Source organism: Syngnathus leptorhynchus, chromosome 21 (assembly GCF_054491065.1).
Source record: "Syngnathus leptorhynchus isolate UIUO chromosome 21, UIUO_Slep, whole genome shotgun sequence".
Taxonomy (NCBI): Eukaryota; Metazoa; Chordata; class Actinopteri; order Syngnathiformes; family Syngnathidae; genus Syngnathus; species Syngnathus leptorhynchus.
The window spans coordinates 4,866,422-4,889,987 of NC_141215.1; the positions used below are offsets into that span (position 1 = coordinate 4,866,422).

The 23,566-nt window shown below is 44.0% G+C and overlaps 1 protein-coding gene across 4 annotated transcripts in view; it reads left to right on the forward strand.

The window, feature by feature from the left end:
- The window catches only part of LOC147040279 (uncharacterized), a 161,577-nt gene that overhangs the window by 134,608 nt on the left and 3,403 nt on the right, over positions 1-23,566 (forward strand). The window contains exon 16 of one of the 4 annotated variants that reach the window (XM_085902282.1): positions 19,497-19,639. The exons of the other annotated variants lie outside the window; for them this stretch is intronic. The gene's annotated coding sequence lies outside the window, so the exon portion shown is untranslated. Of the gene's footprint in view, positions 1-19,496; positions 19,640-23,566 lie in introns of those variants that run through there. 4 annotated transcript variants of the gene reach the window in all.

Sequence of the window (23,566 nt, forward strand, 5' to 3'; positions counted from 1 at the left end):
AAAATCGGATATTTCAGTCGTAAACTGCGAAGTAGCGCCGGTTTTATAAGCATGACCGTAATGAAGGACAGTGAGGAGAGGCGAGCTTGTCTTTAGAGGCGATTAATCAACAACGACTGATTTAACGATCACCTTAGCGTCGACTACAAGAAAAAAACGAAGTTGTCTATTTCCAAGGTAATCTGCACGGAAATGTTGTTTTGCACATTTGATGATAAAATGAAAGCTGCACTTTCTAATGTAAAGGCCGTTGGCCATGGCAACCGTCGAGAAAACATGTTTACCATCTCGTTAAAGTACAGACAAGTTTGCTATTTAACTTTGAGGCCGGGGAAACACACACGAGCTTCGTTAGTTATTTTTAATGATACTTTTTACTTTCAGCTCGACAAGTTTGCAACTCCGGCCAGTCTTTGTCTTGCTATAATTCAATATAATTCTATTATAATCAATAGCATTGATATATTTCTTGCTTTCTCTCATGACTTGCTTAAATCAAATGTAGCCCAGCGTGGAGTACCACCTGGCTCTATGACACGCCCTCTAATTTTTGATGAACACTTTGCTTGAGTAGTCCGACAAAACCCCCCAAAAATCCAACGAGCCCCATTCAGGCTCATTTGGGATGCATCTGTGTGGCCTTGAAAGACTGCCCAGCAGGGCCAATTGGTCTGGATTCCCTCATTGGCATTGCCGTTGTGATTTTCTGACAGCTTTGGCAGCTACATAAAAATACGACGCGTGGAGAACAGAGCCAACAACTAAACGACATGACGTGAATAGAACATTCTGTAGTATTTTTTTTGGGTGGTCTTCTTGATTGACGTCGACATCGGTATTTGTGTCACGACTGAAGGTGTTGCGGAAATATTACATCAGCACTGCACTGCAGCAACGGTCAATTCCGGGATGGTTTGTGTCAACATTGACGTTATCCGTGCCAAATTCCGTCTATATATCAAGATAGCCAATGAATCCATTCCGGTGGATTCTTTCCCGGCAATAAACATTGTAATGGATGCTGTAATTTGTAACTTGGGTTTAATTCTGTGTTGCAGTTTTGGCTTAATTTAATGTAATTCCCGTTGCTTCCTCACCATCTCCTCACTCAAATAGCCCCCCCGGGGAGATTTGGAGAGATTTATTTGTTATTGATTTGAATTAGGGCGCTTGAAAACACGGCTAAATAGATTTTGATGCCCCGGAATAAATGCAAAAAGAAAAGCAGATGCTTTGAAATGGGTTTGATGACACCAGCAAAGCCGCTGTTCAAGATGGATTACACTCCAAGATCATCAGCTTTTTGTGATACGCATGAGTGGACTTGCGCTAATAGCGTGCCTTTGCGTTTAGATGAGGATTAGCCGCGCTGCTATTGCCTCCACGTTCCTTCGTGTAACATGAACTCCGTCCGGTGTCTTTCCAGGAATGTAACCCGACACAATCTCCAACTGTTCTTTCCTCGGGGGATGCGCGGATTCTAAATTCATGCCGCATGAAACATTTAGCAGCGCAACTGCTTTTTTTTGCCGTATCCACCCTTAATCTGTGTGCACGGGTAAAACGGGACTCTCCTCCTCGTCGGCCATGTGGTATAACAGCTGGACGGCATGATTTGATACAGATGCCGCGATAAACAAAAGGCGATTGAAATAGCAAAAATAAGACATTTTCTGTCAAGACTTTTTTGGGATTGTAATTAAGGCAGCTTTGAAATGTAGGATTTGCAAAGTCAAGGTAAAAGATTCTTTGAGACGACGGCTACAATGCATTTGGAGACATCTTTGTGACAATTTGATGAGCGCCTTTATTGAAAACGTTCGTGTGTGGCAAAGTAAAGAAAAATCACATTTTTCTTTTTTGGTTGTGTTTGCATTTGTGTGTGTGTGGACTCCTATCACAGAGGCTCTGTTTGATTGGTTCCAGCCCAGCGCCACCTGGGTCCATTTAGATAATCCAAGTCTCGGGACTCATACATACGGATGCAAATGCAGTGACAAACGATAACACGGGCTCAGATGAACAAACCTGAAGTTTTGCCAGTTGAAAATACTTGGAGATCCCGCCGCCTGCCGATTATGAACCCGGGCCATGTTTGTAAAGTAAACCAAAGTTAGCCGATGAGGCTTTCGCTTACTCTTGGCAGCGTGAAAATAAAAACGTGAAAAAACATCCCGGTAGTCAATAAACACGCTCCAGGCGCGTAGCATTAGCCGAGAAGCCATTAAAGTGTGTTCCGCAGGCCTTGGTGGAGGTCGGCACTGCGCCGGGAGCTGGCTGATTTTATTGTTGGTTTATTTACTGCCTATAAATATTAAGGAGGAGAGGTTAAAGCAACACTTGCATGTTTTGTAAAACCACAAAGCAACTGAAATAGAGCCAAGGTTTGGGTTCCATTGGTGCCACAGAACATTAAAGCCTCAAGTGAGCCTCAAGGGCTCTCAGGGCAATCGGCATTGAAAAGATTTTCATTAGAGAAATAAATATATTGCACTTTCTTGAGAGCCAATTTAAAATGACAGTGTCTCTTGGGTTTCATGGGGGGGGGGTCATTCGGCCTTCGTTCCCAAAGTGGTTCCCACACTGCTATCACGGATTGTACAAATGAGTTGTAAAGCCTGCCCAATGTAAATACGCTACGTGCTCCATGACATTTTGTGAAACATCTTCCGTAATTGGAACTTTTAGGGCACGAAAAAAAAAGCTCTAAATTGTATCACTGAGCACAAATGTCACATTAGATGTACAATCAAAACCATTCAACCTTCTTGTCCCAATACTTTTGTCATCTGGGTTAAATTACAAGTTACTTTTATTTCCTTTGCACTTCACATGCTAGCAAATTCCTCCCTCCCTCCCTCCCTCACTCAAGGCTGCTTATTTCTCTCCGAGGTCGACACCATCGATACTAATTGCGCAAATAAAACACAACTGCACAGTACTTGTCGACTATTAACGGCCTGGCATACATCGGAAAAGCAATCTGGGTTGTAACGACTTGCCAAAAACAACAAAGTCAGTCATGATCGTTCGCGACTTGTGATTACCATCGCATCTGGCTATTGCCACGCCGTTTTGTAATTATACCATGCAAACGGAACAAATATGCGCAAATGGAATACCATTCCAAATGATGTCATTAGGAAATTGCCGTTCTCTTAATGACAGGGTGTGAGAATATCCAAATAAAGGTTTCCATCATCCCCGCTTGGAAATATTCCCGACACACTTGTCGACTTTAAGTCGCTTTACCTTCTTTGGCTGCTCCTCAGATCGGCCGGATGCAACCCGAATAAACTCTCCGCTGTGCGTGTTTGTGTATGCGTCGCCGTATTGAGTGGATTAACACAGAGGGGGTCAAAGCTTGCCCGCCCGTATCTTGTTTATCAACATCTGAAAGGCAGATTTGGACACACAAGAGACTGTGTTTGTGTGCGCACGTGCCACGCAGGGGGTCACGTGTCGAAGGGTCATGAGGTAGGTCGCCGGCGTTTGGCAAATAATAAATAACAGACGGCAAGCACACAAAGGAAGCCGAAAAATATCTCAAGTCGCATTTCGGTTCATTTGCTATTTTTCAAGACCACAGCGAAGAAAGGTAGATGTTGTTTAATGGGTCTAAAGGCAGTAGTTCACAATCTTAGTTTTTGTATCTGTGTTGTGGTATCGGAGCATTTTTATTCAGTATCGACCCAAATCTTTGGACCATTTCAGTCAATGTGCATGCTCTCTTGATACTACACGTGCGCTGAAAACAGTAAAAATAACAATAAACATTGTAAAAAAATAACAAAAATTAGATACGTGCAGAAAATAGATGATTGACATGTTTTGTGATTCCTAAATAGGAATTTAGAATCCAACAAACTGAAGCGTAGGAAGAATTTCAGTTTAGCCTCTAAACGCTATATCAGAGGCATCGACCATTCTGTGCTAATGACGGGAGGTTGGAATGTACTTTAAGATGACAACACGGTGCTCATTAAGTTGAGCATAAACTAACAGTAGAATTCACGGGCTGTTTAATTAGCCAATCAAGACAACGCTGTAGTGCGGCTATACCACCTTCATGCATTTTACATGTTCAACCATCAAGCCTCATAAAGTCGCCGGCGATGGAAATGAGCAATCAGTCAGCGATAGCAACACATCATTTACGAGCCTGTGGTGGTAGTAAAGGGCTGATTTGCTTTTCAGCCTACTTTATATTTTTGCCTTTTCATTTGTGAGACTTCAAGAGAGGAAATGATTCATTTCCCGCGCGGCGCTTTTGCTAAAGCAGTCAAAGCCGTGTTTGTATACCTTCATTACTGTGTTTAAATGATCAAAATGAATGTTTTTATTCACAGGCAGTCATCCTTAAGTAATGATCCCCATTTTGTCAGACTGTTTGACAGTCAAATTTCACTGCAGCCTGTAATGTGTCTTTATGGTTTGCCGGATCCACTGGCATAGCTAGCTTAGCTCAGTTTGGGTTACCAGTTGAGTGTGGTTTGTTTTCTCCTCCCATAGGCCTTGTTTATTCAGTGCCAGAAAAAAGAAATGTCCAGATGCCCAATGATATGTTTCAACCAAGCATGAAACGATATTGAGGGACAGTGGGGAAAGAAAAGATGGCTGCCATTATAGAGATGACACACACATGCTCGCAAAGTCGCACAAAACACTTGATCCGCTTAGCATACACACGGGCGGGTCAGACGAGTCCAAGTTTGGCGTGTTCCAAGAAGAACGGGATTTCCCATCACTTTGCGTTTGTCGAACACGGGCACTTGGGATCATGACGCTAGCTAGCTTGAAGGCATGCACACACGCATTGGCGCACATTCCATCCTTGTCATCTGTCATTTGTTGCCTACTGGCCAACCCGAAACGCTCTGAGCGTCAGAACTGTTCTGCCAAAGCTTATTTAGAGACAGCACATCGCTCACAACAATTTCGCCGCTCCAGCGATTGTGAGTGGGAAATTGCCGAGGCCTTTGAGAAATGACCGGTCAGGGTAACCTTGGATGGAATCTTTAAAAGTACGCGGAGGTGTGCGTTATAGGTGCAAAGAGATTTGAGATTTTCTCAGCCTACGGTGAAGGTGAATGAACGCCCGCTGTTATGAAATCAAAAAGTTGAGTCAGAAAGAAATCGTCTTTTTCGGTTTTGTTGAATCCCGTTTGTGTGTCAAATTTACTCCAGCCATCTTGCTGCAGTACATCTCGAGCTACTTTGCTGCTACGGAATTCATCAAAGCTAAAAAAGACAGATCAGGTCAAATCTCTGCTTATTATACATACTTGAAAATCATATAATGCAGATTGACCCGATTACGCTGCATTGTGCTGCAACGTGAAGGACAAGTACTTGAAACTAAATACACAGAAAAGGTTTTTTGAGCTGGCGTAGTAGATATCAGCTCTCGGAGCAAACCGAGAGTTGTACTCGTATCCGCTTCCCACTCGTCGCGATTATTTGTCTGCCGTTCTTCCAAGACCAACTAAGAGTTGAGTTTCGAGTTGTCAGGCTGATTTGCAGTGACAAAGTAAAGCTGTTTGTGCCGCAGTGTGGGTGGCAAGATGAGCGTCTAGTATCTTTGTTTTCGCTGCTTTCTTGGAAACAAATTTGCACATTAAGAAGTACATTTGGCATGAAACACAATTTAAAAACAACAAACAAGCCGGGGCTGATATTGAGTATCACCGAGGAGCAGCTGCCTTTGTTTTACTGACGACTGACATGTTTGGGTGGTGAATACAAATCACGAGGCTTAATCTCTTCTGATGCTCCGTCAAACACTTACACACAGTCTTGGCCATGCTGTCGTTTTGTGGATTTTTATGGGTTTAGTCACATTCAATACAACTATACAGATTTATTCCTTTTTAAAAGCACCGACCAGCTTACCATCAGACCTTAGTGAGTCATTGTGCCACTCTGACCACCACGATGTCTGACTCCGCCCCTCGCAAGACCCAAAATAAATTAATTGGATCAATGCAGTTGAATTTCAAGCACCCGCGGGAACAGTCCACGCACTACTTCCCGGGTTCTCCTGATTCACTTGCTTGGCGGAGTGGTCTCCATGGGGACGGTCTCCTAGCTACATGCGCACAGGTGCTCACTTGTCCCATCCTGTTTCTTCCATGACTGATCAAACGCAAAAAAGGAGAAGAAGAAAAAAAAAAAAGGGCTGTCAATCACAAGCACGCCCCTCCAATCTGGACTTTCTTGCCAGGTTCTCCCCTGTGGTCCCTCCAAGTTTTATGCATCTGCCTAACACATCAAAGCCAGTGAGGACAGCTGTGGGGTGGCACATCTAAACCGCCTTGGCAGCAGGTGAATTAATCCACTGTGGCATTTTTAAGCCCGCCTCCACCCGCTCCCAAAGTGTTATATTTGTACGGCGCCCCGTTTCCTTACCACTTAATGGGTAGCAGGCAGTGGCATAGACAATGTCATACTGTCAGCACTTGGAAATGACATTGTTGTGTTGTGTCTTGTTTTTTTTTTTTTAGTAGGAGTTGACAGTAATAAATTGGGTTGTCTGAATTGAATCCGGGAAGATTCATATTCGAGATTGTATAGTAGTCCAATAGCCGGGTGATATTGACTAGTCTTTCATCAAAGTGGTTTTGGATTTTGTAATAGCCATACTATGTGTAAACTCTGTTTTCACGGATTGCTGAAATCAGACTCAATGATGTCATCAGTAACTAGTTGACTTATCTCAGTTTCCAGATCTCGGTCATTCGCGGAACAAGTATTTGGTGCCTGTGGAATAAAGGGTTCAAGGGTCAGGGCGTCAATTACGTCCATCACAGCAGAGCTCAGTCGGGATACCTTAAGGCAAAAATCTGCCCCATAATCATTTTCAAAAAGTCAAAACGGCAACAAAAGCCGGAAATGTACTGAATTGATCGCCATGGTACTCCCCGCACAAAAAAGCATTCGCACAACAGAGAATGCTTTGAAATTGCCATTCAGCCTCGCCTTGCTTATATTTTGCCCGTTCTCTTGCTTTTCAAACGCCGAGCTTTCACAGCGGCCCTTTGGCAACGCGGGTTTGATCTATGTAAGAGCAAAAATTCCTTGGGAGATTTTCTGACTACTTCTATAGAGGCTTTTTTGAAGACGCACTCCCGGTTTTGGCCTCGGATGTCTTGTGCGGGCCAGTCCCAGAAGCCGCGTGACAGTAGAGAACAACAAACAATCCGGTTAATCCGAAAACGCCTTCTTAAACTTTATCATCGGCGGCATAACGCAGAGGAAAGGTTTGCTTTGAAGGCGGACTCATCATGGCAGGCGTAGCAGACATGGAATTGGACTCGCCAGGTAGATACAAGAGTTGCCTGGTGACAATGTTTCCGGTCAGTGTCGGCCTGCAGGAAGGGCGAATAAGCAAACGAGCAGATCCCATTTGACTGCCGGGATGAAGCGCTGCGCTTTGCCGTCTTATCTGCATGAAGCTACGCAGGACATCATTCAAAGCCGGATTCCTGGAAGGAACTCGGCCGCATGCGCCTCGACATTTTATTGGCTGGTTATCTCACAGAGGAAGCGATTATTCAAGTGAATGCATTTGAAAGTTGAACAACTAGGAAGCTTGGTGTGTTTTTGAGCATAGAAATCTGGATCTTATTTTGTTTTACCAAACATTTCACCTTCAATGATCTTAATAAAACAGAAAATGGTGGTCCCCGTCGCCCCCATTTCATGCTCTTTTGTTGCTCCACCATGCATCAAGAGCTTAATGGCTCTTTGCTATTTGGCACAGCGACACCAACGTGATTCTTCTGGCTTGGAATTTCAGTTTCCCGCGGATAGAGAGCCCTATGGCTTTCTGGCTAGCGACGAAGATGGAAGCCAGCTGGCTCCTTCCCGTTCTGGATGTGAACTGACGGCAGAAATATGGTCTTGGGGGCTGCCAGAGGAGAAAAGGGTCGTGGGAGAGATATTGACAGGCAAAGGTTGGCCAGTAGCATTCAAGCACTGTGAAAAGCGACTGCATACATATTAACTGACTCTGATCCAGTGCGAACCCCAACTGCAAAATGTCAACTATGAACCTAAAGCTACTCCTAAAGCAATCATTTATATGTAACCTTTTCGTTAAACTATACAGCAGACTCGGAATCAACAGCAGGCGAAAAAGTGGGCGTCCGTGTTAGCAAAAGCGACTCGTTAGCTTAGCACACATTCCAAAACAATGACTTTGATTTGCTATCCCTAGAGACATCAGTCATTTCTGGATATTTGCTCACGCATTCCCAAGAGCGTAGTCCCGAAAGATGTATTAGTACCTTCTGGTTATTGTTATGATAACAACGCACAGATGAAGTGAAGGTTATTATGACTCAAAGGGCGAAATAATCAATTGGTTCAAAATGGAGGTCGACCCGTACGTTTCATGCGTCCTTTCGAAAATCAACCCGTTGTTTTCATTTGACGGTCTCGCTACATTTACAGTTAAATAATTGCAATTAAGTCGACGGCGAAGAAAGTAGGGCCCCTCTCTCGCATCTCATTTCAAAGTCTGTGGGTGAGATTGCATAAATGACTGAGCGAATGGCTTCTCCATTCTGCGAATCCATCAGAAGTAATGCGACTTGATTGAGCATCCGCTGTGGCTCTGATTAAAAAAAAGCCGCGAGATGGGCTTCGTTTAAAAAATAAACGCGCCCCTCGCCGAGATGTCTCTAAATCTGGTCACGCACAATGATTACCTCGCTTCCACGGGTGGTAACCATTAAGGCAAAAGTTCCGGGACGTAAATGGACTCTTTGTGGCGATTCGAGGAGTGGCGCCAAAAGTCTGATCAAGAAAGCAGTGGGTGAGTTGGAGACACGTGGAGATAGGTGTGATTAGATATTGCCCACTGAATAATAAGTTAATATCTCAAAAAATCTATATAGCTAGAGAAGGGAAAAAAAAAAAAAAAAGAGTCCGCCCAATTTCAATATTTCTGGAGGTTTCCATTTATTTAAACGAAAGCTTTTAACATAAGTTCCCTAACTTGTTGGTATATTTTTGCAAAGCTTTCTTTCACAAATTAATTTACATTATGGCAAATTTCCCGAGCACAGCGGAGCATATGGCGAGCGTATCGAAGCCTCCGACGGTTCAATTTAAATTGATGATTGTGGCTCAAGGAAAAAAATACAAATAAAATGTAAAGCTGGATCTCATTAGAGGTACGCAATATGGCCCCTCGCTGTTTTTCAATACACTTTGAACACCATCTTACTTATGATCAATTTGTTTTTGTTTGATGAAAACTTATAATTTGCGTTTTTGTACTTTGATCAACATATGTTGTTGTTCAACCCCAACAAATTGGCACGCATTCAAATGGCAAAGAATCGAAAGCAGAATCGGAAAACAGACGCTTTAGATTGTCCTTTAAAAGTCTTGCAAACTTTGAATGTTTACTCAAAAAAACTACTGTCGCCAATTAAAAAGTTAATTTTTACTAGGCAAATGATTCAACACATTTTTTTAGGAGGGTTTTCCCCGGGAGAAAATATGTTAGGGGTACTTGTCACGTTTTATTTTGCATTACCTTGTTATTATTTAGTTGACATGTTCTATGGCTTTGTCCTCAATGCTTCTCGCGCCAAGTGTAGGATGTTTGTTTAGAAGTCGTCGCGAGTAGATCAGTAAGAATTCCTCGTTTCACCCAGCACGGGGTCAGAGTGAACATTACAAAGCAACAGCATGTGTGTTGTATAATTGCAGCGGAGGAACAGATTGTCTCGTGGCCGTTTCTGCGGGAAGCTTGTTCCGAGGAGCGGCTCTAATCGCCGTTTTTATAGGCCCCGCATCGGATCTCTCGCTCAGTTTGCGTCTTTAGGGAAAGTTAGCGCGACTCCCAGGGAGATCGCCGGCAAAGCTTCACACAACGGCGCGGCCGCGTTCGGTTCGGGCTCATTTGTTCACAGCGGCTCGTCGTATTAAATGCCGCCGTCGCCGCCGGTGCTGGTGAGCTGTTGCTTCGTGCGCCAAGCGCATTACACAAACTACTTTGGGAAGGGAATCGAGTCGCCCGAAACACCACAAAGCGAGGAAAACGGCCTGATGTTTGCATTATTAGGATCCTGTAAAGTTTAGCACGTTTTTGTGTTGCTAAATGATGTACACAAATAAATCGTGACCCCCGTAAACAACACGCACACCCAAATATGGCCAATGTATATTACGGGAGGCCTTCGGCTTGGCTGATATCTCATTTTCTCACCGTCTGACCTCTCACCTTGTTGCCGGGGGGAAAAAAAAAAAAAAGTGAGCGCCGCAAAGCAATTCAAATACTGAGCGTGCATTTGTCCGCCATCCCCTCCCACAATGTCACGGCTCAGGTTGTAGCGTCTAAACGCAACATCATCCCGCTCCTGACATGAAGTTCACTCGGATGCCTTGAACAGGTCCCAAAGCGCGGCTGCAGTTTTGCCGTGGATGAAAAATTCATAGCGGTCCCTCGGTGAAAATTCCAATGCAGCTTGATCCCATTAATATTTATCTGACCGTCACTATTTGGTTTGGAAATAGGGGAATATAGTGGGGTTTCTTTTTAAAAGAAGGGAAAAGGTCACATTGTCGAGATAAATATTGTTTTGTGTGTCCAAAATTGAATAAACATAACCGTCGCAATGCATTAGTTAGCATCTATAACGTCTAATATGTTAGCGGTTGTTTGTTATTTGGGAACTTTATGGAAGTTGAAAACTAGGTCAAGACAAGGGCTGCATTCAGAACACATTTTTGTCCAATAAAATAAGATAAACTAGGACGCACAGAACATTTCCCTTTCAGCAGTCTGACCTGTAAAATCCACTGTGGATTCCAAAATATTTATTTTTTAATTTTTCGAGTCCAACTTTTTTACAAAATCTGCTTGGTTTCTGACAAAAACTCATCCCAACTGCCCCCCCCCCCCCCCCCCCCTAAATAAAAAAAAAGATACATTTTCGGTGACCTAAGTGTAAGAAACGATGACAGCTATTCGGTAAGAGGCCAAATGTTGAGGATACAAATGCGTGACTTAAAAAAAAAAAAGTGGTCTGAAATGAAGACGAGTGACCTTGAGAGCCGTCTGACAGAAGCCCGCTAGACGAGTATGGCTCATCATTCACCAAAGCAAAACCTCGTGTGAAGCGTCGAGGTGAAAGAATCAGGCTAGGTCCTGGGTGGCCGCCACGCGCGCTGACACCGAGCTGCCGAAATGGAGCAGCCGCCGACACTTTCGCCGCGGGAGCGTTCGGAGAACACGACAAACTGTGCATCACAAAATCCTGTTCTGCAACACCTTGTACTTTAGTTTACAATCTACCCAAAACGTTTAGAATTAGTCTTTTAGAACTAACTGTTAGAACTAACTTTAATTCATCCGTTTAGGTCGTTTTTACGTCTCATTGGATCAAATCGTGACCCAACATCCCAAATCCAGCATTGGCTTTGTTCGCTTTTAGACCCGGCGGTGGGTTAGCTAAAGTATTTCTATTTTATTTATTAAAACAATGTAACGAAAGATTTTTTTCAAAAGGGTTAAAACATTTCAATAAGGAACTTCGCTTTGGTCTACATTCTCATTGTATTTAAAGCACTTTACTCACAAGCTGTTGCAGTTCAACAGTTGCCAACAATGATTTTTACCGGTTCGGATTTTATAAAGCCGAGAGACGTACACGGGGGGCACGGCAGTCATACTTGGACCGACTGTGCCGGTGAACACAAGGGTAATGATGTTGGACCGCTTCCGGTGTTGTTTGGTGAAACACTCTTCAATTCCACACGGGGCTTCTTTTCCGAGGCTTCTTGCAGATAATGAATGGTGTTATTTACCGAAGGAGGCAGCCAGAGCACTGACATGGCCGAGAGGCAGCCAGATGCGGTGCAGTGTGTGTGTGTGTGTGTATCTCGCAAAGGGGCCCTCAGCCAAAGTAGCCAGCCTCTTCTAGGCAGAGAAAGTCGCACGCCTACACGGCATCTGTCCTCTGCCGACTAAAGAAACCCATAAAAGAGCTGAATGGTGATTTGGCAAAATGGCTTTCATAGTCGGAACCCTTTTACATGTTCAGTCGTCACTTATCGATCGACGACTAGTTCATTCGAAGCGACAATAGCAGTCTGTTCATAAAAGTCACTTAAACCCCTCCGACCCGAATGGTAATGGTACTCCGGCTCGGCTATTTATCCGAATAACAAGCTAATAGCCACTAACGGACACACACAAACATTGAAACATACTCGGGCCAACGACACAATCTCATTAAATCCAGTCAAATAAATCGAGACTTAACAAGCAATACGCAACTGTTTGTTGTTAGCGAGTTACTGTTGAATTTTATTGTTTTGGTTCCCACTAGAAGGTCAGAAGGCGTTTTTCTTTTTTTTTTGTGGGCGGCCATTTTTTTTCTTGATCTTTCCGTATGCAGGCTATATATAGATAGACGAAATTATGGCGGCGAGCTAACGAGAGAAGTCAAACTAGCCTCCAAAAACAACGTTGTTACGGTAAACGGCTGCAACATTTCCCGCCAACCGCCTTCTCGTCCGGTTAAAATCACAGCGAGTAATGAGTGATGAATGACATTTTGGACCTCGCGGCCTCAAAGCTAACAGCTGCCAAGTACCTGTCGGCTTCATACACGGGGGGATTATTTTTAGAAAGCCTCTCTCATCGGCGACCTGTCTGATTGTGCTAAAAGCTAGCCTCTTGGACATCTATCTTTGGAAATGCGCCTGTATATTTTTTTTTTTTGCAAACCTCTTAAAGTGTCGCCACTTGGGCTATTACTACATTTGCCCCTTTATCTCCGCCATGTCCTCTTCACCTTACCTCCTCTTTTTTTAATTTTATTTTGGTCTCCCAAAGTCATCCTAATTAGCGCACCCCCACGGTGAGGTTGTCTGTGCCCGTAAGCCACGGCTGCCTTGTCTTTCCCATGCCAGCTAATGAAAGGGCACGATCTGCCGCCATCGCTCCTCACGTGAGCGAGTATGATGACAACGCCGATTTGAATTTCGATTAATCGTTCGCACCGAGTCGAAGTATTTATCGCCCCCGGGGGTCTCCCTCTACCGGTATATCTGGACCGACCTCTGGCGCCGACGCATATACAGTGTGACTTTATATTCCACACGTGATTGAACATGCTTTGACAGGGATATAGCGGCTGGCGGAAGTGGCTATTTGCTTTGCAGTGACAGGCCCTGATGCATTCAAATCAAACTGGCATTTTTCTTTTCTGCCGCTCCCGCAACCTTTTTTTGCATGACAATGCTTTCCTGCCTCTGCCACAACAGTAAGTAGATTTGACTCTTGTCATGCTAGCTTGTTTTTTTACCCCCCCTCCCTCCCCTTCCATCTTCGGCAGCTGCAATTTTAAAGATGCCTGTCTTTTATTTATCTCCGAATTTCCTCTGGGAACAAGACTCAAGACAACAGAGGCTGTATGGGGAACGGGAAAAGAAAAAAAAAACAAGAAAAACAAGAAGCAAAAGATGACATGATGGAGGTGGAGGAGATGCTGGCGGTGAGAGAAATAGTTCAAATCAATATCAGGCATCTACGGGGATTTAAAATGGTGCCCAGGGACAGTTTAGAAGCAGCACATCCTCTGCCGATTGTGTGTCTAACCCAGGGGGCAAGACCAGTCGGGTCTGCTCGACCACGGCGCTCGACAAATCAATAACCCTGCTTTGTGTGGCTCCGCATGTGTATGTGTGCGCGCCAAAAAAACATCATCCATTTACAGGCATGGAGTCTAAAGAAATGTCCTGAGGAGAATGCAAAGTCAGGCTTATTAAATGGAACAAGATACAACTATTTACACATTCAAATAATTCTGTGCTGTTTTCATGCACGGTGAACTAAAACCCATTCAAGGGAATCATTTGAGCATAGGTAGTTCCGATAATAGATGAATAGATTGGTGTTTATCGTCAAAAATAATAACAACAATGATAATAAACTAACAAGTGTAGTCATAAATTGTATTCCATATACGTAAGAGGTTTTACAGTAAACTAAACTTGAAAAGCCAACGATCGCAGCAACACGTCTTTTAATGAGCGTAGACGATTTTAATTAGTATACACCAACAGCTGGTGTACTTGAAATCTCCTTGCTAGGAAGAAAACACCAGCGCTACGTTGTTGTTTTGCCATCCACAAAGCTTAAATAAATAATGAAAAAAAAACATTTTTAGTTCGGGAACAACTGCGTGTTTTGCCTGTTCCGGCAAGTTACGAAAATTGGGAATGATTCATCGGCTGCGGACCACCAACGATGCGTCACGGGTAACGCTTGAACACGGACGATTACGCGCTCATCTATCTTCGGGACCTTGCCGGTGTCACAAGGTGAAACGTGACGCGTCTCTCTGGGATTTACCGCGATACCGTTCTTGTCCAGTTTTAGAATTGGAGACGTAAATACCACACCTGCATTATTGCAGGTAATATCTTTCCGAGCCATTTATTTTTTGAGAGATTGTAACCCCTCCCACATGATTCAAACCCATCTAAATGAATGTATATTATATAAATATATCATTAAATTAACAGGAAGCCAATTTCCAAAGCAGGGTCGCACAAAGTTGTCAGTACTGTCATTGTCGTGCAGATCCCATCGACACGGACATATTTAGGACTTTTTTTTTTTCCTTACTCAAGGACAGTCAGCGCGAATGTCGTAAGAGCTCTCGAGGGAAGCGCAACCTTCTCTTTTGTTATTATGAGTATTTGTGGGTTGAACAACATCTCGCATTAGCCCCTGCCCTTCCATTCTCAATTGTGTAATTATATTCTAAAGGTACCAGTAATGGCTGCCACTGAATGTGGGACATATATGCGCAATAACAGAGCAGAAGGTCAGGAAAAATGACGCACAACGGTTATGAGTGTACTATCACCTTTTGCGTAGATATGTGTGACCTTTCCACCAACTGATGCTTCAATTACAATGGCAGAAGGCCTCGGGCTACGTGATGCTTTAACCCTTTGATTGACTGCCGCAATTCCGCTTTCAAATAATATCCACGTTGATGACAGAAAGTGGCCGCCTAGAGTAATGGGGGACATTTCGAATAACATTTAACTCAGTGGTTCCTGAAGCAAAATATTGTGCAAAAATTGCATCAGTATGCTGATTGGTTGTCTTTGACAGGAGGTTAACAAGCTCTACCAAGGCTTGCAAGTCTTCACTTATTGTAATTAGATTTCCTCCAGTAACGGTTATTTCCATATTTCCATTTGTGGCAGAAATGATGACGGGAGTCCTCCCCCCTTCGGTCTCATGATTTGACTTCACCGTGACAGAAGAGTGATGAATGAACTAAAAAAACAGAAGCCACAAAATAATGGACAAAATAATAAAGTGCGCTGATAAATAGGGTTTAGCATATTTCTTTTTTTTGACAAAAGTTTTGAGTTGGCATCCTTTGAAACTCAAATAATTCTTGAGTCGTCGGTGGAAAATTCTCAGTTCAAAGTTACAACAAAAAGAATTTTTTTTTAGAGTGCGTATGTGGGACGGCAAGCAAAAAGCGGCAATCCTGGCCTTTGAAGTGGATTCATATAAAAGCGCTGCTTTATTGAACCTAACGTCTTGCTTGGCGCGCAGAATATGTCCATTTTTGCTGTCTTATATCCATTTAGTTTTGAGAAGGAGCAGCCGAGAAACACAAGAGACTAAAGAGTGTGAAATGTGTTTCAATGTGAGCACAAGGACTCCGTAACACACAAACTCAGTCGGAAAGTTTGCCTATTTGCTTTCTCTTGCCTCACTTACCAGATGGCCGTGCTTTGTGGCGTGGGACTGCTGTGGCGCAGTCCATAAGGCAGCTGTCGCTCCATCGCCATGTAAGAATCCTCCCGTGTTGAGTTGTTGTTGTTTGGGGGCTTTGCTTCCCTCCATGTACAGAACAACTTCTGCGCCCTTAAAATTCACAAGTAGGGCCGTGGAGTTGAGGTAATTGATTCTGTCATACAATTTTACGTTGATCTGATGGAAGAGAGGAGGAACAAGGCTTTTCTGGAACCGGGGATTGTTACTAACATGGCGGTCGTTGCGCCCATTGTTGCCTTGGATGAGATGACAAACTAGTTTGAATCTCTCGGTTGAACTTTTGAAGCATCTATCTTGACGCTTCAGAAATCGGGCCTTCAGGGATTTGCTCGATCCTGTCAATCAGCAGCTAGCTTAAGTCGCTAACGGGCGGAACGCGGCTGTCAGAGCAAAAGCCAAACATTCGAACGCAGGCAGTGTTTTCATGAAATTATCTTTTACGATACCATAGCTGAGAATAAAGCGAATGAGCCCTTTTATTAAGTCCATCTTTTTTTAGCCCACCATTTAGTAGAGCCTCCGTGTTTCCATTTGTCATTTTTACCTCAAGTTACAAGTGAAGCAACTAAATCTCGGCTGACATATGTTCCGTCCGCTGAAAGGTAGTCTAATCATCCTGCTCTTTTTCTCCACCCTATAATTGATCATATCGCATGTGGCCGTGATTAAACACCCACTCGCGCTTGGAAATTAATCACGCATTGCGCGAACTTAGCATTAATCACGAGATAACCCCCCGCTCCGTCTCAATTCCTCAGTCCAACTGTAATGGGATATTCATCCATTGGACAATTAATAACGACGACACGCTAGCCCCGTTCTCTTTGTTCCCTCCGGTGTTATTTTAAGTTGGGTGATGATTGAGGGGATACAACAAGGGCTTCAATTGAGTTTATTAACATCGGTGCTAGAGGTGAGGCGAGTGGGGGAGTCGGGGAGGGGAAGGCAAGAAAGGTATGATTAGAAACGGAGAGAGGGAAATAACTTAGAGACACCTAAAGGTGATGGAGTCATCGGCGCAGGCTCCCGCCGGAGAGTCATCGATCTTCTTTATCACTTGAAGATTTTTTTTTTTTTTTTTTTTTATATCTTTCTGTTTATCTCTCTGTAATAACCTTCTCCTAGCAAGCAAGTAATTCATGAGACACTGCTCTCCGCCCGTCGCCACGCTTAGAAATGAAGGGGAAAAAACCGGATCGCGTGGCTTTCAAACAATGCGAGGAGACGATTCCACCACGCCGCTCTTGTCAAAAACCAAACAGCCGCCGTCGAAAGCTCTTTTGGAGGTCAGAGTAGACTGATGGAAGGATGATAGCTTTTTAATGTTTGCATTTTCCATTTTTCACTCAATCTGACGTATCGCCCGTGCTACAAATGGGTTTATTTACTCGACTTGGTCAGAACGAAAGAAATGACTTCAGCGAGGTGTCAAAAGTGTCGTCGCGAGCAGAGACGGACGATGGAAATTCACAAGCAGGCTGGGCCAAGACAGAAGGATGAATTATTTGCACAAAATGAGGTGTGACAAGGGAGACGGTTTCACTTGATTGTTCAAAAGACGTGCGATATTTCAAACGCTAACACAAATGAGTGCCAGCTGAGGCGGGTTGGAAAAACAAACGTTTGAGTGGACCGACTCAATCTTTTGTTGAGTGTATTGCTACCTTTTCTTCTCCCCTCCTGGTGAGGTCATCTGAGGTGAAGATTTCATGAGAAAAATGCAATGATGTCAACGTGTCTAATACCATGACATCATTGGTTTCAGTTCTAGTTCTCATTGGATTATTCAAGTGTACCCAATTTTGTGGCGAGCAATAGCACGTCTGTAAAATTCCTACCGCTTCGTCCTCTCTTAATGAATGAATAAATCATCGGTGTAAATGAAGTAGGTCAATTTGTCGGCATTGAAGTGTGTCCAAAAAGGTAGAGGGGGGAAAAAATGCAGGGCGATGATGTGCTGTTCATTTTGCTCTCAGTGAGGATCAAAAACTTTTGGGACGCGTTTATTAATACTGGCAAACGGGCAGATTGGCATCGGCCCGTTCTCGCTTTTGGAAACGATGCCGCAAGCTGTGAATGCAAACTCTGGCGAGTCTCGTGGGCACGGCGCGCCAAAAACAGGATGTTTCCTGGCTGAGGCGGACGAGACAATAGAACAGGAGAAGATGCCAGGTCCTTTGAAGCTCTTTGGCAGTCTCCGAGCGATCCAACGTGAGCTCCAGGGCGCCTCCGGTGGACAAACATTTTCCCCTGAGGGGGAGTATCCAAAGAAGCTAAAGTATCCAAGCGCCATGATGTCTTTCTAATAACTGCTAAGATGTTTTCGGGAGGTCATTGGGCTGAGTCGAGTTGACTTATATTGTTAGATGACTGCGCACGTTTTATTTTCCCCGCGTGGTCAGAGGCGATGCTAATTTCACTTTATCAGATCACACGAAGACCGTAACCAGATGACAATGCTCTTTTCGTCACTATCTACCGTGTTGAACATCAGTCCTGGCTGTAGAATGCGGACTCTTGGCAATGGTTAAGTTGCAGCCAAGTGCTTACGGGAGCCGTAGCTTCTTTTTTTTTTTTTGTTATCCCAGCAGGAACGCACCCCGGTCACACTTGAACAAATCAAACAACACAGAATAAACCTTTTCAAAGTCAAAAATCCTTTTAATTCGATCTCGGCTTTTTGAAAAGCCTCCTACCTCTTGAAGGTGCATATCTGTGCTAGGCGACTTTTAATTACATTTGATGAGAGAGGGGGGGTCATAAAAATCCAATTTCCCTCAGTGGCCTTTAATAGTAGCTCTGCTATAACAAGCTGCCATTGCATATGGAGAATGAGCAAAGCTCATTTCGACCAAGCGACAATCTTGGACACCGTTTGTCATAACTAATGAAGGTTAGCACATTTTGGCATCCTTCCATCGGGATAACCGAGCGGAGCCGCCATCCAGCCGTCCCTCTCCAAAGTTTGATTCAATATTCCGAGCAGGCCCTCCCCATTTGTATGGCAACACATTCCGAGCAAAGCGTCTCCTCCTGTTCATCACCCGTCATCCTTCACTCCCAGTCTATTTCGCTCCTGGCCCCGAAGCAAATAGGGTTCATTACATTTTTAATGTTGTTTGTAATTGCTTGGCACTCTCTACACGTCAACAAAAGAATTCCCCCCCCCCCCCTGTTTGTTTATGCCTGGTGAGTGGGGATCTCAATCAGTCTGGTAAGTGTTACAAAAATGATCACCCCCCCCCCCCTTCTCAACCCACACGTTGCAGTTTTAAACACGTATTTCAAACTAACATGAGGACGTTTTGTCTGTGCAACAACCCGACAAGCAAACGCTGACACATTTTAGTCTGCTGATAACAGCAAACTCAAAAGTGCCTTCATGCTTCTGCACAATGCTCCTTATTTGAACAATAAATATAGACTAGAAAAGAAATGGAAAGACTTGTACGTACAAGAAAAGTGCGCCTTGTGTCTTTCCCAGGCTTGCACTTGTCAAAACACAAAAAGCCGCTCAGTCAATCGCTAGCATTTCATCTGCGATGAACAAAAGCTAATCCGAAGTAAGAGTCAAGGGGTCACAAAGCATGACTTGATATCAACATAAATCAGATACTCTGGTATTGTAGATGAAGTGATGATTTCTTCTGATGCCCTGACCCAGAACCAAACTCTGCCTGCTATGAAGCCTCTATGGATCTCCAGCGTAGAAGGGCCAAGCTGTGTTCTTTCCACCACATTACACATGCACACGGCTCCGGCTTCACACCGAAGCAGACGACCCAAAGGGATTGTGGACGTCGGTGCACGGATGCGTCGCAAAGTTTTGATGTTTCTACAAGCGGCTCGGGCTCCTTTGCAGGTTTCAGGCATGTTCACCCGACCATTGCGATAGTCACGAATTTAAATCCGTCTCTGGTTGAATGTGGTGGTCATAGGTACCAAATATCTTCTCGGAGAACAGAAGTTTTTTTTTCGAGTCCCATTTTCAACTCAGGCCGTGACTCATGCACGGAAGCGACTGCGGTATTTTACGGCGGCCAAATAGAATTCCAAACTTGTGAGGCAGCCGCTTGATGATCACTGACATTGAGAGAGTGACCTCTTTGGACCCGCAGCCGTTAAATCTTCCAAAAAAAAAAAAAACGATGAGAAGAGTGAGGCGGTTGATGATGTCGCACTCCAGTGAACATGGGCGAAGAGAAAAATAAGTATCCATTTCTCCGAGGGCTCTAAATCAGGACGGGTTCGCCGAGACGACTTTATCGTTCAATCTGGCCGCCCGCTCCGGAGGCGTTAGCGAGGTTAGACAAGCGAGAGACGAGCACGCCCGCCTCGCTAGAACAATAATCATCTCGCCGAGCCGCCACCTCGCGACCTGTAAATTGATTAAGGGGAGCGCGGTGGCAAAAAAAAAAAAATCCCGGGCGCTATTTCGCCGCGTCTTCATTAGACGCTCTTTCCAATGCAAAGCGGAGATTATGAAAGGGGCTGAGGGGGTAATGGGAAAACTTCAAACTCATCGGTGCCATTGATATGAGCTGCCACAAAGAGAAGACACGTTTTGTCTCGGGACCGTCTGTTTCATTAAGAAGAATCTCTCAACTAAATCAGAACAGATAACTTCTTTAGGGGATTAAATAATCGAGAGATGTGATGGACGCTAACCAATGGCCGCCTCCGGAGACCGCCGTACCTTCAAGTGTCCGTGGATAAAACCCTCATTTAATCTCCGAGCTACATATTTACGTTGAATCTAAGAAATAAAAAGGTACATCTCAGTCTGTGCAAGATTCCGCTTAAAGGTATCCCTGGGGAAGCTTGTGATATGCTGCTCCAGTAAATATCAAGTGACAGCCAGCTAGCAGGTGTACAAAGTGCTAGCATCTCGTTACTGTTACTGATCGAGCTTTTAATATTTGTATGCATTTATGGGGGTGGTGTGGATTAATGGTAGGGTCTCCCAAACCTGGAGGCTGTGGGTTCGATCCCCGTCCATAGTCAGTAAAAAAAAATGTCTAGCCTCTGGAGAGCAGTGTAGAAAAATTTGCATTTGACATTTTATTCCATAAAGAGAAAAAGGGTCTGTGATAACGTTATTATTTTGCAAAACCACCGGGAATACCTCAAAGGGTGATCTTACAACTTGTGACATTGTCTTGCAGACACGAGGCTCGATAGGCTATTAATTAGTTCTCAATGCAGTTTCTCCTTTGCCTTATCGGGGGGGGGGGATCCCCGTAGGGACGAGCGAGCTCCGTTCGACGCCACATTTGAATGAGCAGCAAGTATTCTTTAAGGGAATTCTTTGACTTATCGACTTGTTTTCATTTGGTAAAAATGGAAAAGACAGACGACGTGAATTTGCTTTTGATAAGTTATGAAATGTGAGAAATGAAAGTGTTATGTAAGTGTAATTTCTAGTGATGCTCAACACTTTGCTCTCTCTAAGGTGGCACAAAGATGTTTATTCCCACAGCACCCACGCAGGCTGTCACTTTCGAGCGCGCTGCTTTTTTTTTTTTTCCCCCCCCACACTGTTCGTATTTTTTACCCTTTGTTCTATACATTTCCTCGCTTGGTTTAAAAACGGCAGCAGTTGGTAATTTTGGATTTGGTAGAAAAGGAATGCACTTTGAAAATCAGCATTTTTTTTTTTAGTGACTACAGTACTTCTCATAATTTGTAAATATGAATGTTAAAAACATGAGCATGAGTCAGTCCAGAAACGTTGGACCTTTTCTGTCCCCTTAAATATTGTTCAAGTAGCGTTTGAGCACCCTCGTTTTTGTTTCTTTCATCCCTCTCTCAATAACTAATTTACATATCCATAAAATCTAAAATAGTTTCTAATTGCATTCCTAGCAGCCTTTTAGCCTTCGAGAAGAAGAGAAAGAAACATGACTCAGCAGAAATGACAAATCAAATTGTTGGTAAGAATCCAAATGTAAAACAAACGATCTGTTTTTCCAAAATGTTGAGGCCTCAATTGCCCAGCAATCCTAGAATGACCCATAAATTGTATGACTTGCGGCTCTCATAGTGTCATTTTCCGCCTCAGCAGTCACCTTTTATTTTCATTTCCAACTAAATAAGCCGGGGGGGGGGGGAATACAGAGTACTTTATTTGCAGGCAAAATCAGAGTCCGCAACTAGCTAATGTTCCAATGTAGCTTTTAGATTGAAGGTCCTCTTAGGATGAGAACACTTTGACTTGTGTTCATCACGAGGACAGCATCTTAAAAAGGCATGTTTAAGTTTGCCAAATCAACTCCATGATTTTTCCCTCTCCGCCTTTTCAGCCACGCGGTCGTCCCGTTTATCGCGTTAATAAAGTCAGCCGTGCGCTAGCTAGCGATGATAGCGAGAGAGGACGCCGGCGTGTTGGAGAGCAGCTGAGCATCTACTGTGCTTAAGAAGTGTATTAACCTTTCCGCAGATGTCATCATATAATGGGAGGCACGGCGTGGCGCACGCTGGCATTTGTCTTGGATAAGGTGCAAGGCGACGGCGGCTAAATGCCAGCGGTAATGAAGCGGCTCTTTGCCGGGGCCTCTGCTTTTCTCTAAACTGTGTTTAATGTCCATCATGGCAGCGTGTGTGTGTGTGATACTCGATTAAGGAGAGACCAAAATGAGAGGCCGCGGCTCATTTTCATGCACAGTTAGCACTGATGCTGATCGCGGGCTACACGTCAACTCGTTTTCAAGCACCCCGAGATTGTGTCGTTAAAGGCTTCTGCTGACAATTCCCCAATTTTTTTTTTTTTTTTATGGACGCTCTTTTCATTCAAAATCTACTTTCATGGGTGGTGGAAATGAGAATGGCGAGTCTCAAAGCAGCTCAAATCAAAAGATAGTTGCTAGGCATTTGCATTTATTCTCGAGTGTGAATTGCACTTGGTTGAAGAACCGCCGGCCTCGGAGAAGCGCCGCTGTTGTTAGATATCGTATCGTACGGATGATGGCAAATGAATTTATTTAAGCGCCCCATCACTTGTGTCTTTGACATTCCACTTTGCAGTGCCAACAGACTCGAGCGCGCCGGGATTAATTAGCTTTGCACGTCACCGCGTGTAAACGGAATCATGTATCGACTAGATGAGCTGTGAAACGGCAAGAAAAGCCATTTTTCTCGCAGACGCCGAGATGCTTGAGAGGAAATGATCATTAGCATCCGCTAGCAACATTTCTTGATCTATCGCGTTGAAGAACCTGATTTCAAAAATGGCTCCACCGCTGTCAACAAATATTCAAATATTGATCCTCGGTTAGCGTGCTTATGTACTCTCTTAACCACTCAAACCTGTAGGAAAAAAAAAAACTTGGCTGAACATAGACGAGATCAATATTTCATGCTTCCAACTGTATCAACATGTAGAACACTGCAGAAAATCGAGAGCACTAATTAAGAGATGATCACAGCAGAAGAAACAAACAAAAACAAAAAATGTTTTTAGTACATTTAGCCTTTCGCGTTGGCTAAAAAAAAAATAAAAATCTCAGTTGGAAATCTGTGTATTTACCGCATGAACTCAAAAGTGGATAAAAGCTGCTCTGGGGACGTTCAAAAGTTCAGAATGTCGGGGAGAAAAATCTTTGGTTTATCGAGCCCGACTCTCCTCCGGCGGTCCTGACGGTGAAGCTGAAGCCGAGTATCGATCCGGCGGTGCAGAGGAGAGGACCCCGCAGGCCCGACCGCACACGCACAACTCGTATGGAGGCTCCCTGGAAG